Below are 15,494 nucleotides of genomic sequence, written 5' to 3' on the forward strand. Positions count from 1 at the left end.
TAAAGTGTAGTGCTTAAGGATTTCGGGTCCGTTGTGTGGTTAAGGATCGAGTTCTTGCAATTTATTATGAAAAGGGACTTGGAGTGTTCTATGTTGTCATCGGATTTGCGGTGCAGTGTTGGAGAAAAGGAAGAAAGCAGTTTCAGATCTGTAGAAGGCCTTGCAGAATGGGTGTACCAGTTAGAGATGCTATTGTGCGCTTGATGAGGGTATGGGATTGTTAATGGGTATTGAGATGATGTGGTATCGTGATTCGGGTCACTCGAGATGAGTGCAGATTGAGTTCGTTATGTTTTGAATGGAGCTTTTATTATTTCTAAAACAAGTCAAGAGTAGATTGGAAGAAGTTGGTCCCGTTAGTGATGGTTGAATCAACATGATTGTGGCAACGATCAGTTCCTTCGGTGTGCAAAGTTATTTATATGGTTGGTGGTTGTACATGCGGTCTTGGCAGCCACCATAACTTGACAAACTTGGGAGGTACTTTGTCACGACCCAAACCAATGGGCCGCGACGGGCACCCGGTACCTTACTCAGCCGAGTACCAACGTAACGTATCTCTCGTATCATACTATTATAGGTAAATAAGCCGGAGAGGCTATCGTGAGATAAGCATAATAAACATGACATAATACTTGACATAGAACAACGCAACCTAATATAAAAACTTACATACGTGACATTCGGGCCTATAAGGCCAACATGATCATTTGTAAACTCAAAATATAGGGCGACAATTCCATACGAGTATTAGTATAAATGACATCTGTCTACAAGCCTCTAAGGGTGCATAAGTATCAGAAAGGTCGGGGCTGGGCCTCGCCATACCAATCAATACATGTCCTAGTTATACTGACCAAATAAGCAACTCCAGAGCAAATGGAGCGCAACAACATCTTCCGCTGAGCTGATAGCCTACTTAGAGGACTCTTAACCTGTCTATCGGAACCTGCAAACATGAAATACAACGTCCCCATGCAAAGAGGACGTCAGTACAAATAATGTATCGGGTATGTAAGGAATAAAAATCAGTAAACAATATACATGAGAGAAACATGGAGTAAAAGACTCAACATGTAAGTCTGGATAACTCTGGAAATCGTGAAATACTTATAGTGTCATACATATGTATATGAATGTCATATCGTGCATAGGTACATGTGTCCATAACATCATCAAGCCTCTGAGGGCATCCCATCATATCATCTCGGCCATTATGGGCAAAATCATCAACGTATACCAGTTGATCAGGTGGTGGTGCCTATATAACACTGTAACCTTTTTCCATATTCCATATACATATAATATACATATATACGTGTATATAATGCCATCTGGTCATGGGTCAATGTACATGTATAAATGTATATAATGCCTCTGAGGGCATCCCATCATAAGACCATTATGCCTTTGAGTAATATCATGAAGTAAACTTTTTTTTTTTCAACTTACGTATTTTCTGAGACCCATGAATAAATGATATAATAATAAGACACATGGGAATTCAAGAACATAGGCACCTCTAATACTTCTATGAATAGAGTCATTTATGGAAGTTGTGCATTTGCTCGTCAATTATGGCAACACGTAACAGCGGATCGAAGTAGGGAAAAATCCGTATGATATTCTTGAGAAAAATTGCATCGTACTCCCTTAGAATAGCAAAATCCTGTTGCTATTATGCTAAGAAGTCTCGTATGAATTTTGTTTCAAGAGAAATCACATTACTACCATTCAAATGCTTGTATGAATTGTTGAAGACTCCCTTCCTCATATTGTAGAGATATAAACACCTCCTTAAGTGATTTAGAGAGGCTTTTAAATCTTAATTGGTTTGGGCCCCATATGTGTGATGACTAAGACACCAATCTCTCTTAATGTGCCATCTTGACTTATGAAATAAGACTCATATTTTGTAATTTAATAAAGACTTGTGGGCTGCCACATTAAGGGGTGATGTCCCCTTTTAATCTTATCCACCAAATAGTTAATTAATTTGTTAATCTCCCACTAAAATCAATAATTATCTAATTTTATATATCTTACTATCATGGTCATGTGGTACATTGTATGATACTAGTCCATAAATATGGGGTATTATAGCTTGGACCATATTTTATCTCAAAATATCAAACTTCGATGAAACTCATTTTTTTCGATTTGCTTACCCTCTCATCTTCACAAATATACTTTTCACTTGTTTGAAATAGCATAATACTTATAATCCCAAAATAATCTCATTCCTAAACTTACGTCGATTAACTTACGATGTAACTTTAACGTACAAAAATTTAGAATGTAACATCTCATTTCCGAGCTTATATTAATATACTTATAGCATACTTTCATGTAATAAAACATAGGGTGTAACATATTTGATTCAAATGGCCTCATCGTGTAAATGGATTCCGGAAGAGTTACGACAGTTTAGACCACAACTTGAGGCTTGTATTTTCTGTGGTTATGGGAATTTGGTTACGTGTTGCAATGGTTCTTCTGAATGAATTAAGTTAAAGGAATCTAGCTAATGAAGTGTTTATTCTACTAGTAGTTCATGGGTTATGATGAATTCTTGTACCCTTGTATAGCGGCACGATAGATGAAGTGAGCGGCATGGGAATTGGAAGTTGAGAATCAAGGTCGGTGTTGATAAGAATGTCATGAGCTCGGATGAGCCGAGAAGAATTCAGATGTTCAGAGTAAGCTGACATTTTCTTTAGTGTAGCCTGAGAGTGGTGTTCTGTGGAAGAGGCATTCTGTATTAATTTACGGATTCATGATTTGCTTTACAAAATTAGTATGGTTGGTGGTATGGATGTGTAGACTTTACTACCTGGCGCGGAAGGTCGTCGGAGCGTATCCCGGGGGGAATTCGTATAATTGTGCCTATGTGACTCTTCTCTCCTCTTTTTCCTACAGTTTTAGCCAATCTCTAGGCCTCACCTTGTAAACATACACAGAGCTTGACAAGATGTCTCTCTGGGCATCTATAGGTATAATGAAGTTCTTCGTTTGGTACTTTGTTGAACTTACGAATATTGCTATATCTTACTTCATGGACCCGGTTATCCATCCGTATGACTTTACTACATCTAGGTAGGTCATACTGTACTTACTGAGGTGCGCTACCAAATTCCAGGTTATTCTTGTTACTTATCCTATATGTATAAATCTAAGTCCTTTAATGCTTCCTCATTACTGTTCATCTTAAGAATGACGACCTAATCTCATCTTATATTTTATGACTTTTGTCCATCCATTATTGATTCACCTCAATATTGATCTACAATTTAACACTGATAACTTGAAAATTCTTAGGTAATCACTAGGGCCCATATTGCATCTAGGCACATTTGAAGTGATTTTCCAGATCCATATGGGGGCGATACCATACTTCCATAACTGTATTTCATAGCATCCCAATGTGATTCACCTTACGTGGGTATTTTAATCTTGTGCCGTCCGTGAAATCTCTTTTTTTTTAAATCGTTACTCAATCAAAGGCCCAAACTTCATCCTTTATCTATTACAATTACCCCTTATCATTCCATCTTTTCTAAATGCTATTAGTTTTAGAATCCTTTGAGTTTATTCAAGTTATACTGAACTTTCTATAACTTAGAGAAACCATTAGCTCTCTTATTTTCATGGGCTTAATCTCGAGGACTTATCCATTCTCGTCATCTTCTCACTTGCCTTTCCTTATCCTTACACATGTCTTCCTAAAACCTTGTCGTTTTACTATACTTTAGTTTGCAACCTATACATATCTATTTATACTGCTCACAACCTTCCTCCAACTTGCTTGCACCATAGATTTCCTTATGTTCCAAGCGAGACATCACATCGTCTCTAACTCTTCTTTATTCTCTTGACTAGATCTCTCGGTACCTAGAAATCATAGGCTGGAAGATATGCCACTGATGATGCCGCTATCAATATTGAATCCCAGCACTTCTAGCCTTCTATTCAAAGTATGGAATATTCATAACATTCTCTTTACCTTACATGACTTAACATCTCGCATCACATCTTCTATCTCTTTCATGATTTCCCTTCCACATAGGTATAATTCACATCTACAACTTGAAGCTCTATTATAATACTTGCACCTCTGGTGCATACACAATCCAGTGGGAGCTTCATACTGACTTTTTATAAGTCAGGTACTCTTCTAACTGGCTTTATTTTAGAGCCATTATAGAATAGGGTTGTTGTACTATCTCTCTTATACCTATGATGTTAAGAGTGATTCCACAATGTTCTCAATCACGATTTCTATAATTCTCTAGGTCTAATAATCAAACTCCTGATTTACTTAGTTGATGTAACTCTTTAGTTTCCTCTTACCTCTGATCAGCCTTTATGTAGGTTTAAGCTATCCTCCGATATGCGGCTCCTAGTATTAATTATTACTTTAGCGTTTCATGGACGCTATAGAATATCCATGATACAATCTTTTAATAATTCAACCTTTATCTATGCCCTGGGTTCAATTCTTTCTTCTAACTTATACCGAAGTCTTCTACGACTGTATGAATGTATATATATATGCTGCAAGGATAATACTCCGAAACCTTAAGTGCGTTCGTAACATAACTAACTCTGGATCATCGATCGAATAATTCTTTTCGTTCCATCTCAGCTTTCTTTAAACGCAGGCAATTACTTTTCCTAGTCTTGCTGCCCCATTGTTGCGTGCATACTTAGCTTATCTTAGTTCCCACGCATGCCAGAATGTTTCTGCAACTTAAATGGTCTCGAATATTACTTTCAGATTTTACTCCCTATTCATTAGCCGCGGTATGTGCCACTTTCTTATGGGGTGCATACAATGTTGTTGTGAGACTGTTGTTACAAAACCATTTCCTCTGTAGGTCACTGTGTTTAGGTTGAAGCCGTCTTTCTTATTTCCTAAGCTAGTCTTTTGTTGTAGTTCTTAGGGAGGATTCTCTGACTCTTTTAAAGTTGCAAGCTTGTTATATTATATACCCGAAGAAGATTTCGATATTCTTACTCACCTATAAATATCCGTAGTTACATACCTCTGTGTGCTTGTCCTCGTGCGGTTGATTTTGAACTGAAGTTTTGACTCTCTTCCAAGTGACATTCTATTTTATTTCTATAATACTCATATGATACCTTTAAATACCCCAACTCCTATCTAAATATTTCTCAAGGGTTCCGATGTCATATCTGCGAGATTGAATTCTTCATGTTGGGTTTCACTATGTTTATCTTGCATGATCTGCTGATTTGTCTGTAATCTCTTGTCTAGCCATGACCAGGCTCTTCCTAAATCAACTACTAACTACTTGTTAGCCCATTCTCATATCAATATTCCACGTAATATTTCTTGGGTTATTTTCTTTGTCTTAACTTACGTCTCGCACTGGCTCCTTATCCATCAATAACATCTCGGGCAGGGAACCTTACTTCCTCTCCTTAACGTCGTGTTTACATAATGTTCTGGAATCATAACATATCTGTAGGATTTGAATGAGAGCAATCTCATCCCTTTCTCATTTATTATCGCATTCTTCCTTTACCATTTCATAGCTACTAGAACCACTTAATTCTGAATTAATGCCACATCGCTCCATATTCCACTCTTTAGGGAAGTACTAAGGTTTAGTGCTATAATGATCTACTTATAGATGTTTTACCTCTTCATCGATGGCGTCTTTTCAAATCATCGATGACCCTTACTCGCCTTACGATAATCCTTCTATACCAAGGATAACAAAATTCATTACTCACGAGGGTGACACCTAGTATAACTGGCAGACATAGTTCCTTAAACTTAACTTTGCTCACATCGGTTGCTCTTAGGGAAGCGTCTTCCTGAATGACCGTTAAAAGGTTGTTCTTCTTTTATCTATTCTATTATCGCCGAACCACAATTTCTAAAATTCTCATGATTCCGACTATTATCAAATCATTCAGTCCCAAATTCATGTTTAGTTTATCTTGTCCACCCATCCATACTGATTTCTAATACTCTGGGGTCTAACTTTTCCTTCTGGTAATCACGCTAGAGTCACAAACTTATTTCTCGAAATGAGGATATGACTTTATGGGCAATACTCTTTTTGTTGTCTCAAGGTCTGTCACCCCTCATACTTTCCTTCACTTGACTATAGACTCTATAATACTGCCATTTTTTATCTACCATTGTCATCCATGTATCACATCTTACTCATCATGCTTAATTATCTCTCTTCGTATCTCCCTACTAATATTTCTATCTATCACCTTATTTTGAAAACTTCAACAAGACATTCTTTTGCTTTTAACTCTCATTTGCTCCATCCACTGGCTCTTCAGGTTGCCTAACAGTCTCTCTCTACTAGGGATGGGAGCAACACTAAGGTAATATTTATCCTAACACTAAGCTAGTATTCACATTTAAGATGTAAGTTTCTAGAGTGCACCTCTGGGTGTCTCATAAGGAGATCTATTAGCATATTTTCAATATCCTTTTGAAATGTCAACTAACATAAACAATCCATCCACCATTTTGGGTTACTCTAACCCCCGTCAGATCCTCATAACTCGTCCTTCTCTTAAACTATATCTGTTAGCCCCAATAGGGCATACCCGAGATGGGTGTGGCCAATTGTACACACCTCTGTTATTATTGAGGGTAACTCAAAATGCTTATATTTCTCAGCCTGATTTGTAAATGCTGATAATCTTCATTAACTGGGTGCCTCGTATCCATCTTCACCTTGCTTCTTTTAGTTGTTGAAACTTGTATTTACCTTCTGATTCCCTCGTTGTTTTTTACCATAAGGGTGGATAGATATTCTTTCCATAAGGCTTCTTATCAAGAAGCTTACACGTCTTAGTACATACATGTTTTGCTGAAAACTTCACATTTATCCATCATAAGAATGATGCAAAATCGAGTTCCTCTGATTCAACTCTTCCACAGCCACATTCAATCTCTTACCAACTGTCTTTTGAATGTAGGTATCGTTGTCTTATAAATATAATAGAATTTAGGAATTTGAATTCTTACAAGTGAGCACTATCACACGATCTAGAGTAAGAAGAAAGAGTGATAGTCCAAAATGCCATGTAGCCTCCTACTTATAAGTGTGGTGCACGACACACCCATAAACAAGACTCTACTAGACACGACTTGTAGACTCCCTAGGACAGAACTACTATGATACCACATCTGTCACGACCCAAACCGATGGGCCGCGACGGGCATCCGGTACCTTACTCAACCGAGTATCAATGTAACGCATTTGTCGTATCATACTATTATAGGTAAATAAGCCGGAGAGGCTATTATGAGATAAGTATAATAAACATGATAAAATACTTGACATAGAACGACACAACCTGATATAAAAACTTACATACGTGACATAAGGGCCTATAAGGCCAATATGATCATTTGTAAACTCAAAATATAGGCCGACAAGGCCATATGAGTATCCGTATACATGACATCTGTCTACAAGACTCTAAGAGTACATAAGTATCAGAAAGGTCAGGGCTAGGCCCCGCCATACCAATTAATACATGTCCTAATTATACTGATCAAATAAGCAACTCCGGAGCAAATGGAGCGCACCAACATCTTTCGCTGAGCTGATAGCCTACTTAGAGGACTCGTAACTTGTCTATCAAAACCTGCAGGCATGAAATGCAGCGTCCCCATGCAAAAGGAACGTCAATAAAAATAATGTACCGAGTATGTAAGGAATAAAAATCAGTAAATAATAGACATGAGAGAAACATGGAGTAAAAGACTCAATATGTAAGTTTGGATAACTCTGCAAATTGTGAAATATTTATAGTGTCAAACATATGCATATGAATGTCATGTCGTGCATAGGTACATGTGTTCATAATATCATTTCGGTCACTGTGGGCAAAATCATCAACGTATACCAGCTGATCAGGTGGCGGTACGTATATAACGCCATAACCTTTCCTCATACCCTATATACAACAACAACAACAAACCCAGTTTGATCCCAATATGTGGGGTCTGGGGAGGGTAGTCTGTATGCAGACCTTACCCCTATAAATGTATGCAATGCATGAGAAGTATGTCAATAAAATCTTTCGGAATGTCATAAGACCATTATGCCTTTGAGTAATATCATGAAGTAAACCTTTTTTTCAACTTACATATTTTCTGAGACCCATGAACAAATGATATAATAATAAGGCAGATGAGGATTCAAGAACATATGCACCTCTAATACTTCTATGAATAGAGTCATTTATGGAAGTTGTGCATTTTGCTCGTTTAATTTGTGTCGTATAAATCATGCTGAAAGGAAAGAAGGGATAGCCTTACCATACCTGAGTCGATTCTCTTGACAATCCTTCTAACACATGTCAATTATGACAACACATAACGGCGGATCGAAATAAGAAAAATTCGTATAATATTCTTGAGAAACATTTTATCGTACTTCCTTAGAATCACAAAATCCCGTTGCTATTATGCTAAGAAGTCTCGTATGAATTTTGTTTCAAGATAAATCACATTACTACCATTCAAATGCTTGTACGAATTGTTGAAGACTCCCTTCCTCATATTATACAGATATAAACGCCTCCTTAAGTGATTTAGAGAGGCTTTTAAATCTTAATTGGTGTGGTCCCCACATGTTTGATGACTAAGCCACCAATCTCTCTTAATATGTAATCTTGAGTTATGAAATAAGACTCATATTTTGTGATACGATCAGGACTTGTGGGTTGCCACGTTAAGGGGTGATGTTCCCCCTTAATCTTATCCACCAACTAGTTAATTAATTTGCTAATCACCTACTAAAATCAATAATTACCCAATTATTCACATAATTATGAATTATCTCAAATTACTTAAAATACTACTCACTTTTAATACATTTTATACATCTTACAATTATGGTCATGTGGTACCTGGTATAGCACTAGCCCATAAAGATGGGGTATTATAGCTTGGACCGTATTTTATCTTAAATTGTCACACTTCGATGAAACTCATTTTCTTCGATTTGCTTACCCTCTCACCTTCACGAATTTACTTATCGCTTGTTTGAAATAGCATAATACTTATAATCCAAAAATAATATCATTCCCGAACTTACGTAAATTAACTTACGACGTAACTTTAACATCGTCTCATTTTTGAGCTTATATCAATTTACTTATGGAGTACTTTCATGTACAAAAAGATGGGGTATAACATATTTGATTCAAATGGCCTCATCATGTAAATGGATTCCGGAAGAGTTACGGCGGTTTAGACCACAACTTGTGGTTTGTATTTTCTTTAGTTATGGGAATTTGGTTACGTGTTGCAATGGTTCTTCTGAATGAATTAAGTGAAATGAATCTAGCTAATGAAGTGTTTATTCTACTAGCAGTTCAGGGGTTTTGATGAATTCTTGTATCCTTGTGTAGCGACACGATAGGTGCAGTGAGCGACATGGGAATTGGAAGTTGAGAATCAAGGTCAGTGTTGATAAGAATGTCATGAGCTCGGATGAGCTGGGAAGAATTAAGATGTTCAGAGTAAGATGACATTTTCTTTAGTGTAGCGTGAGAGTGGCGTTCTGTGGAAAAGGCATTGTGCTTTAATATACAGATTGATGATTTGCTTTACAAAATTAGCATGGTTGGTGGTATGGATGTGCAGACTTTGCTACCTGGTGAGGAAGGTCGTCGGAGCATGCCATGGGGGAATTCGTATAATTGTGATGTGTTAGTCATCCTATGGTTGGAGATTTGAAACATGTATGGAAATTTTGGCACTAGCTCAAGTGGGAGAGGTTATGACTTCGAGGCGCTCTATTCCTTTATTGTGGACTGTGGGAGTTTGTTCTAGATTTGATGACTAATCTTATGTGTCATGAATAGGGTTATTGTGGATCCTCGAAAGGTTATTAGCCCAGTATGGGATAAGCGGAGTCAGCTTGAGGTCCGTTAGTAGATTTACATCAGATCAGATGTGTTCATTCAGCATAGCATTTCTTATGGAGAAGTCTTCAAGCAGGATGTTATTCCCGTCTTCAACTATTCCATGTAATACTCCATTATGCCATGTGGGTTGTGATATGGCTTGATTATTCGCACATGTGTTGAGGTCCCGTGTAGCTTGTGGTATTATATGAGCAGGATGGCTCTCGAGATGCAGGTTATTTATCGCACCTTAGTTGTGCTTGGGTTTCGTAGCGTATGGCGCTATCCGTCTCCCTAAGGCTGTATTTTTGCACTTGGCATGCTTGTGATTGATAATCGATATTTCGTAAGTATAAGCATTTCGGCTTGATGGGTGTTCCCTTATTCACTGTTATATATGGATCGGGTGGCACACTGCCACGGGTATGTTATTTGGATCGGGTTGAACGCCGTAATAGTATCATGTTTGGATCGGGTTGCATGCTGCAATGGTAACATGTGTGGATCAGGTTGCACGCTGCAATAGTGAGATATTAGGTACGGTTCCCTATATCTATTCTAGTGTATTTGTTTCTCATTCTTGCAGAAAGGTTCATGGCATCCGTTTGATCATTTTATTCGTTACGCGGGCCGGGTAGTTCTTTTTCCAGAGTTCGTTCTCCCTTATGTGTCATAATCAAGTTGTATCTTGTTGGTGCATTGATGGCATCATATGAGATTTTGGTCAGTGTTTGAGTTGACTTATTGCCGAGCAGCTTGTACTGGGTGAGACTGTATTATTGGACCTGAAATTGGTACGATCAGAGCTATGTGGGGTATATTAAAGAGAAATATCATTCAGTTCAAAAATGAGATAATGGTTCTCGTCAGGTGGAAAACCCAATAATTTATTATTTTGGCAGGTGGTTATGAGTTTATATACATCTTTTTTGTTGTGGCAGTATTGCGAGAGTTGGAACAGGTCTCACATGTGTTATGAGGCGTATTGCAGGCATCAGATTTGTAAAATTGTAACATTGTGGTCGGAGGATGTTATTATGGGCATGCGAATTATGCGGTGCATGGTGTGATTTCGGCAAAAGTGCATGATCAGGTATGAGTTCAGTGTGTGGAGATCAATATGATATTCGTATGGTAGAGATATTCAGAGATTGGAATTTGTTTCTAAGGCGTATTGACTAAATAGAAGGGAGAATGATCAGTTTGGCTCGGTTTGATGTGCTAAACTGGGTGGTGGTGTCACAGGCAGGTGCACAAGGTGTTGAACATCGATTTTGGACAACTACGGAGCAGTACTTAGCACATTTGAGGATGAAAGTATGTTTAAGTGAGGGAGATTGTAACAACCTGAATGGTCGCTTTGTGCTCTAGTGTGTTGTTTAGTGGTTTGAGGCCTTGAGTAGCTTCGCTTAAGGTATTATGACTTGTACGTATGATCGGAATTGAATTTCGGGAAGTTCGTAGTTGATTTGGATGAAAAATTCTAAATTTGGAAGCTTTAAGTTGGAAGAGTTAACTAAGATTTGACTTTTGAGTGAATATCTTCAGAATCGAGATTTGAAGGTCCCAATAGGTTTGTATGATGATTTTGGACTTGGGAGTATGTTCGAGTTGAGTATCGGGTCGCCCGGGAGCATTTCGGCGCTTATTGTGGAAAGTTGGATAACTTTGGAAGTTATAGAATTTCATAAGTTTGGTTTGAAAAGGACTTTGGTGTTATCGATGTTTGTTTGGGGTTCTGAGCCTTGGAATAGGTTCATATTGTGATTTGTTACTTGTACGCAAAGTTTGGCGTGATTCTGGACTGTTTTGATATGATTCGGATGCGCTCGTCGAAGTTTGGAAGTTTGAAAGTTCAAAGAAGGATTTTGATCGCTGATTCACAGTTTTGGGGTTGTAATTTCAGGCTTCGAGCAAGTTTGTTTCATGTTTTAGGACTGGTTGGTATGATTGGAAAGGGTCCTGGGGGCTTCGGGTGTGATTCGGAGTGGTTTCGGACAATTTTTCCCTGTTATGCAACTGCTGGTGTCTCGTCTTGATCTTCGCGAACGCGAAGGGTCTCATGCATTCGCGAAGAAGAATCTTTGGGCTGAGGATTTTTGTTCTACGTGAACACGACACAGGGGTCGCGAACGTGGAAGAGGACTTGAGCATGCCTGCGTGAACGCGACACAGTGGCCACTAATGCAAAGAAGGAAGGGAGTTGGGGGCCTAGAAGTGTTTGGACTTCGCGAACGAGGCTGAGTGACCACGAACGCGTAGAGGGATTTTTGGAGGCAGTAATTAGGACTTCTTGATCGCGAGTGGGCTTATGCGATTGCGAATAGGAGCAGGCCTGGGCAGAATGGATTAAATGTAGGACTTAGCCTGTTTCTCTCTCATTTTTTATTTGGTTGGGCGATTTTTGGAGCTCTTGAACGGAAGATTTTCATCATCTATGTCAAGGTAAGTAATTTCCGCATTTTGTGAGTTAAATGGTTTATATATGAATTTAAACATGAAAATTAGTAAAAATTTGAGATATTGGTAGAAGACCTAGAATTTGATATTTTTGGATTTTGACTACGAAATTTGACATGGAATTAGGAATAAGTCATATACTTGAGTTTGCAATGTATAGGTAAAGTTTATCTTCAAAAATGTTCAGAATCCGTGCAAGTGGTCTCGAGGATTGACTTTATTGACTTTTTGAGTGGAGTTGGGAATTGTTATGAGTTGATTTATTATGAGCATTAGAGTAAATTTTTATTGGTTTGCACCTTGTTTGACTAGTTTTGGAGTGACGGGCGTCGGTTTGAGGTGTTAAAGTGGCGTTAGAGCCGGTTATGGAACTTCAGAGCGAGGCAAGTCTCCTGTCTAACCTTGTGAGGGAGAAAACTACCCCTAGGTGATTTATTTGATATGTGCTATTTGATGCAGAGGCTATGTATGCACGAGGTGATGAGAGTCCGTACATAGCTAGATTCATGTTACGTCCCGGTAGACTTAGGTTCCCGCCATGCTATAACTGTACTATTTGAGTTGTTCATTGCCTTATAAATTTTTTATTTTACGTGATGAGTTGAGACTAGACTTGCATAGAGTGATAGACTTGCTATTGCAGAGATTTGATGTGCTACTTTACTTAGCCATGGAATAACTTTACTTCCCTTAACAATTCCTCCCGCATTGTACATTTTTATCAAAAAGTTTCCTTAAAGTTCATAACTCACACGTTTATTCGTAAGTGGCGTCAAGGACCCATTATAGCTTCGTATTCTAATGGGATCGGGCCGTTCGCCTGTGCAGTATATGTCATGACCCGGTTTTCCCACCCTCGGGAGTCGTGATGGCGCCTACTCGTGAAATCTAGGCAAGCTGAGTGTTACAGATTTTATTACCCTTCTTCCTTAACCATTTAACAATTCCAAATTTACATGGTGATCAACAATGGAATAACCATAATAATAAAAGAAATGCGGAAGACGAAATCTGATAATTTAGCTAAATACTAGTACAAAATCCATCATACAACTCTACCCAGAATTGGTGTCACAATGTCACAGACCATCTACGAATACTACAAACAGTGGTCTGAATGGAAAATACAAGTCTGTCTCTGAAATACATAAAAACAGAATGGAAAAGATAGAAGGGGACGCCAAGACTTATGGAAGTCTGCAGGACTACCTCGGGTCTCCGCTGGACTGAGGCAGCAACCTCACTGTGGTCCAAATGCTCCAGCACGGGGACCTGCACACAGTGCAAAGTGTAGTATCAGCACAACCGACCCCATGTGCTGGTAAGTGTCGAGCCTAACCTCGGTGAAGTAGTGACGAGGCTAGGACAAGACTGCTAAGTAAGACCTGTGCAGTATAATCATGTACAACAAATAATAGTAACAAAAACTAGAAGTTAAAGATGGGAAGGGGGAACATGCTGCGAGGAATAGCAAGTACAAACAGAATCTCAGTAGAGAAGCATAAGGAACACCAAAATTTCATATCAGCAAGAATAAGGAAATCAATAACAAGTAAACGGCATCACCCTTCGTGCTTTTACTCTCATCCTCACAATAATAATCAATAGATTCGGTACAACATCACCCTTCATGCTTTTACCTCACATAATCATGGCACGACATTATCCTTTGTGCATTATCGCTCATATCATGGCATGGCACCACCCTTCGTGCTTTTATATTCACAATATCGGCACGACATCACCCTTTGTGCATTAATACTCACTCACAAATATCATGCACGACATCACCCTTCGTGCTTTCCACTCTTCCTTACTCAAGCAACAATCACAAAGCAATTCGGGCAAGGGAATCATAAAATCACAATAGAATCCCGACAAGGGAATTATAGTATAAAAATAATATCCCGGCAAGGGAAACAATATCATAAGCAATAACATCCCGGCAAGGGAAACAATATCATAAATAATAACATACCGGCTAGGGAATCAACAATATCTCTCATCTCGATTCCACAATCGCTTCACAAAATAAATCTCAACTTGATCCATTGCTCAACCATGGTCAATTACCAAGAATACTTTCATAAGCCTTGTTCAACATTGATAATCATCATATTAAGCATGGACAATACATAACCGAGTCACATCAATCATAATATAAGACTCACGGGCATGCTTGACACCAACGTATAGATACTCGTCACCACTCCTATACGTCGTACTCAATCACTTAACACATAGCAAATAAGACCACAACTCCTATTTTCTCAAGCTAAGGTTAGACCAAACATTTACCTCAATCCCACGAACACAATCAAGCCTCAACTACCGCTTTACCTCTTGATTCCACCACCAAACCGCTTGTATCTAGCCATAATTTACTTAATAACATTAATAAATGCTAAATAAACCAATTCTAATGCATTAAAATAGGTTTTCTAATGATTTCCCCAAAAAGTCAAAAATCAACCCCGGGCCCGCTTAGTCAAAACCCAAAGTTCGAACCAAAACCCGATCACCCATTCACCCACGAACTCAAATATATAATTTATTTTAAAATTGGAAATCCCCAAAATTTAAAATCCTAAGTTCTACCAAAAAACACCCAATTTCCCCATGAAAACCCTTGATTTTGACGTCAAATCATGTAAAAAGATGTTATAGATTGAAGAAGATGAGTTAGAAATGACTTACTAATGATTTGGAGAAGAATTTTTTTTTGGAAAATCGCCCAAGAGAGCTTAGTGTTTGAGAGAGTTTGAAAAATGAAGAAATTTCGTCTAAGTTATAATTTGCACAATTGTAGATATCACATTTGAAATGTCAGGTTCGCAAACACAAACTCGCAAATGCGGCCTAGGCTTCGCAAATGCGAAGGTCGGCCTGCCCTGCTTTCTTCGCAAATGCGAACTACCGTTCAAAACACTCCGCGGCTATCCAAAACTCACCCGAGCCTTGGGGGCTCCAAACCAATTATGCACGCAAGTCTAAAAATATCATACGGACTTGCTCATGCGATCAAATTATCAAGACAACATCAACAACTATGAATTAAACCTCAAATTCATGAAATCACTCAAGAACATTGAAATTTCTATTTTCTTAACTAT

This window comes from Nicotiana tabacum, chromosome 6 (genome assembly GCF_000715075.1).
Source record: "Nicotiana tabacum cultivar K326 chromosome 6, ASM71507v2, whole genome shotgun sequence".
Classification (NCBI taxonomy): Eukaryota; Viridiplantae; Streptophyta; class Magnoliopsida; order Solanales; family Solanaceae; genus Nicotiana; species Nicotiana tabacum.